Below are 5,516 nucleotides of genomic sequence, written 5' to 3' on the forward strand. Positions count from 1 at the left end.
CAGCGCCACTTCCGGCCCGCTCCGCTTGTGGGGCGCCGAGGACTCGAACCCGCGCCCAGGCCGGCGCTCGGGCACGGAGCCGCCTGCCCAGCCCCAGGGGTTACAAGCGGGCGGCTTCCGGTCTAACGTTGCGAGGCGCGGACGTGGTCCCCACACAGCCATCCCCCTGCGGAGTCCTGGCCTGGTCTGCTTGCCTTGCGAGAACACCAGTTCCGCCTGGGACTGAGGCCGCCCAAGGACCTCATTAAAGGCCCATCTCCAGATTCCTCACGTTGGGGGCCAAAGACTGCTGATAACTGAACGTTTCCGTCTGCACCCCTGGGTATGTGGAGGAGGAGGCTCGGGATGTGACTGGGTGTGAGGGCCCAGAGAACTCTTCCCCTTCCTCTACGTAAATACGTAGCAAGGACTGGCCATGAACCACGAAGTGGCCCTCAGAGAGAGGGGCTTCACCATGTGATGGCAGATTTCTAGCCTCCAGAACAGAAAGGTCTGTTGTTGATAAGCCACCCAGGCTATGACGCTTGGTTGTGGACATCAAACTGTGGAGAGGCCTGTGAATCTTGAGTACTGAAGAAAGCACAAGGAGAGCTCTGGATTCTCTCCCTGGCCCTGTCCTCAGCCTTTCCTACCTTTTAGAGGAAAACTGAAAACCAGTGAGCTGTCTTTCCCAGATCCCTGGCTGCTTCCTCTCTTGTTAAGTCCCACACCTGTCTCCTTCGGGAGGTTGCTGCCAAGGCTGAGGTGGTGGGTGACCCCTGTTTGCCCACAACCTGTGCATAAATATCTCCCCTGGTCCATTACCACCATCAAGCTCCTGACCACGTCTGCAGATAAACCCAGCGGTAGTGGGTATAACAAATAGTACCAAACTATCATGTAATACTTTGGTGTTGCCCAGATCACGATTGGGGCTCTCTCCTAGGCCCTTGGCTGTACCTGGCATGGTTCATTTTTCTATCTCTTTGGCTCTCAGGTCTTCCTACCTCACCAGCTCCTCTTTAGGATCTCCTTGATGCCCTTCTTCCCAGCCCCTTGGTGTATGAGGCTCCTTCTCATGACGTATCACCATCTTTCCCATACTCCCGGAGCTCCAAATTGTATTTGCTGGACCAGGCACTTCCCCTAGCCCCCAAGCCTACCACCTCCATTGCACATCTGATACCTTGAACTTTGCATGGACAGGAATAAGCTATTTATATCTCCCCTAAGCCCCTGGTTCTCTGTGAGCAACAGCTTACTGTCTGCTAGTCTCTGCTCCTCTCACTCACATGTCTTCACTAATGAAGTTTGAGCTTACGTCTTATCCTTTGAGCCAGCTTCACCTGGGCTGGCCATTCACAGCTGTGACCTGGACCTCTACCCAGTCTCCTCTTTGCCCACCTTCTTCATAAATCAAGTCCATTTCCTATGCATATAACAAAATACCACTTTCAAGAATAGGAGCGTTGGGGCTGGGAAGGTGGCTCAGTGGTAGAGTGTTTGCCTGGTGTGCATGAGGCCCTGGGTTCCATTCCTCAACACCACATAAGCAGAAAAAGCTGGAAGTGGCGATGTGGCTCAAGTGGTAGAGCACTCGCCTTGAGCTGAAGAGCAGAGAGACAGTGCCCAGGCCCAGAGTTCAGGCCCCATGACTGGCCAAAAAAAAAAAAAAAATAGTTTTTTGGTGGTGGTTCCATGACGGGTGGCCTTCCTTGTAAGTCCCTCTGCCCTGCTGTGGGTGAGCCAGCTTCAGGCAGCTCCAGCTGCCTTCCACAGGCTCCATGGGCCTAGGACAGTGCCTGGAATGCATTAGGGGCTCAGTTAACATTGGACAAATCAGTGAATTACTGTCTCAGGTAGATCTCTAAAAAAAGAGGCCTTAGTGTGTGTTTTACTTTTTTTTTTTTTTTTTTTGGCCAGTGGTGGGGCCTGAACTCTGGGCCTGGGCGCTGTCCCTCAGCTCTTCAGCTCAAGGCTAGTGCTCTACCACTTGAGCCACAGCGCCACTTCCGGCTTTTTTCTTTTTGCTTATGTGGTGCTGAGGAATGGAACCCAGGGCCTCATGCATGCAAGGCAAGTGCTCTACCACTGGGCCACCTTCCCAGCCCCTAGTGTGTGTTTTTCTGACTGATCAGACCCAGGCCCTAAGCTTTGGCTTTCAGGTCCCCTCCTGTCTGCCCCAGATCCTACAAGGCTCTGGGTTCCTCCCAGTGGGGGGTCCCTTAGGACCGTCTAGACTGACAGTGGGCCGTGCCAGGAGCCCCCCAACTGGTTTCCAACCCTCCTTCCCCCTTGACCACAGGCTTCCTGACTGACATCAGTGGTAACTGGAATGCATGCCCCTGACAGGTCACAGCTTCCACTTCCCCGGGCCTGCGGATGACCCGGCACCTCCCTGCCACCCTGGGTGAGGACAGAAAGGAAGCCAGCCCACGCCTGCACCACAGGGCAGCACCCGTGAAGTGAAGGTCACGTTCCTCGGGCCTCTCATCAGCTCATTCCTCTGGTCGAATGTCACCTCATCCCTGGGCCAGCAGAGGAGCTGGCTTCCCACCCACACAGGACAGCAGGAAGGGCTAGCAGGCAGACCACCAAGTGCCCCGATGCCCTGGGCTTGGGCCACTCGGAGAACTCTGGAATGCGTTCCCCAGCCTTGTCCTGGCGGACAGCCAGCAGCAGCGTGTGTCATTTAACTGCACATGGACACAAAGAAAACAAAACGGAACTTTTAGCTCCTGAAGCATGTGGTGTTGGTGGCTCCAGGACCCTGCCCAAGAAGCTTTCCCAGCTTCCCGCTTTGAGTTGGCCAAGCTTACTTCCCCAGAGGTCTGGGCAGCTGGGCCACGGATGTCCTTTTGAGGAAGGGGCTGTGGCCTGGGCCCCAGAGGCTCCAGGGAGCCCAGAGGCCATTTTGGCCTCAGGTGCTGGAGCCCACTATCAGTGACACACACAGGGTAGGAAAAACTAGAAAACTGGCCTACTGGGGGTCCTAGACCCCACTTCCCAGGGTAGTGACAATTTCCTGTTTTTCTCTCCTTATGGCTTCCTCCCTTCCCAGAGGAAGGAGAAAGGAACTGCCCCACTCTGGGGGTGTCTGTGAACATGCCCCTCTCCACCCCAGCCCTCCGCAAACTCCCATGCATAACGGCCAGTTGGCTGAGGCTGTGGAAACAAAGGAGAGATGGAAGCTTGACTGGTCCTGTTCCAGCACTGCCCGGCCACGCCCCTCAAGCCAGACCTTCTAGACCCCGGGCTCAAACTTCATGAATTCTGTGTCAGGTGTGGCCACTCACCCCTGCACACCAACTAAAGAGATAAGGGGAAGGGCAGAAAAAGATTTACCGCATGGCAGTGGTATGCCAAGCAGAGACAGCACTTCAGTGTGTCTGTGACCATCCTTGCATATGAGCTTTAGATGGCAGAACATTTTCAGTCCCGGGGATGGTGGCTTAGAAGAACATTCTCTTGGTCTTTGTTTCTGCAAAAGTTACCCCTTTCATCACCTGAGGGGTGTGGGGATGGTCAGTGTCACCTTCGCCGGGTGTTTTGCCCTGAGCCTTTGGTTGTCTTTTTTCTTTTTCTTTTTTTTTTGAGGCAATTTTGTCTTTTACCACAAGATGGCTTTTTGTAAAAAAGATATTCTGTCTGAGGGACACTTTGCCTATGTCACGAGATGTTTATCTGTAACTCCTGTCCTTCCTAAAACCCAAGGTAATTACAAAGTGACTCTAGGAAAAAGATTAAAACACACACACACACACACACACACAGGTGTAAAGTGAGGGCTTTTATTCTGCTGCTAGTTCATTTGTAGGCCCAGCAAAAGCTCTAAGCAGCTCTTACCCCGCTTGGACCACGTTTGTCCCGCCAGCCTGGACTGTTGTGAGGGAGGAGGGTCCTGACATGCCAGGCACGTCTGTCAGCAGTGTCCAGGTTCTGCCCAACATCCCTATAGCCATCCCAGGCAGACTAGGAAACGGAGTTTTGGTGTGATTTTTTTTTTCCCTCCAGTCCTGGGACTTGAATTCAGGATAAGGGCACTGTCTCTGAGCTTTTTTGCTCAAGGCTAGCATTCTGCCATTTGATCCACAGCTCTACTTCTGGCTCTTTTTGGTAGTTCACTGGAGATAAGTCACAGGTTTTCCTTCTTGGGCTGGCTTAGAACCATGATCCTCAGATCTCAGCCTTCTGAATAGCTAAGATTATAGGTGTGAGCTACCAGTGCCTAGCAAGTTTGGGGTGTTTTAAGTAGTTAAGTGTCTATTATGTGCTAGTTTGGTAGTTGGGTGGGTTTAGCCTCTAGGAGATATGAGTGCTGAGCGTGTTGGATATACCAGCAGGAGGTGACATCCTGGGTGAGGGGCTGGCGGGGCTGGTCATAGGATTGTAGTAACGGCAACACTGCTGGTCCTGGAGGTAGAACCAGTGGATGGCCACTGCCACTGTGAGGGTCTGACTGCAGGCCCTGAGTCACCCAGGTCTCCAAGGAGAGAGGCCTGTCCTGCAGGCTCTTGTCCTCTGGTCATGTGCACAGCTTTCAGCTTGGGCAAATGCTTTCTAGTTGTCTGCCACACCCTCAGAGTTTACAACCCTCACACGGTTGCATCTGAAAATGAAGTCTCTGGAGAGACGAAGTAAAACGAGGTCATTGGGCAGACCCCTTACACAAAGAGATCAGAACACAGACATACACACACAGGGTAACCACGTGAGAAACGAGCGAAGATGGCAGCTCCAAGCCAAGTACCAAGGCCCCACCCACACCCCTGATCCTGACCAGGACTAGATAAAGCAGTCAGGGGGCTTGAACTCAGGGCCTGGGTGCTGTCCCTGCGCTCTTCAGTTCAAGGTGAGCGCTCTACTGCTTGAGCCACAGCGCCACTTCCAGTTTTCTAGTGGCTTATTGGGGATTAGTCTCACGGACCTTCCTGCCGGGGCTGGCTTTGAGCCGTGATCCTCAGATCTCGGCCTCCTGAGTAGCCAGGGTGACAGGCGTGAGCCACCGGCGCCGGGCTGATGAAGCTCTTTTCCATGGCACCCAGAATGTGGTGTGTATTGCAGCAGCCCAAGCAGACTGATTCACCTGCAAAGTCGAGTTCCATTTGTGCGTCCCTTGCAGCTGGTATTAGTTGGGTTAGGTTCATCTAGGGAGGGCTCACGGAGTGCTGGGACTCAGCTTGGACTCAGGATTCACCTGGAGACCAGCTTGAGACTGGGAGCTTACCCGGGAGTTGGGCCCCCCCCTAGGGGGACCACCCGGAGTCAGAGCTTACCTAAAGTGGGGCTCCCCTGGAGGCCACCATGCTCACTGGGGAATGGGGCTCACCTGGTGGCAGAGTTTACCTGGAACTGAGGTTGACCAGGGCTGAGGCTCAGCTGGGGTCAGAGCACCCCTCAGGGGAGGTGCTCATTCCAGTCAGCATCCCGCCAGCCAGGGCCAGTCAGGCCGGAGTTGGCTGGGGTGAGCTCAGGGACGCTTGGGACAGCTGGGCTGTGTGAGCAGCGCCTTGCTGCAGCTGGGCCCCCTCCCCCCG

This window comes from Dipodomys ordii, unplaced genomic scaffold, assembly GCF_000151885.1.
Source record: "Dipodomys ordii isolate 6190 unplaced genomic scaffold, Dord_2.0 Scaffold27, whole genome shotgun sequence".
Taxonomy (NCBI): domain Eukaryota; kingdom Metazoa; phylum Chordata; class Mammalia; order Rodentia; family Heteromyidae; genus Dipodomys; species Dipodomys ordii.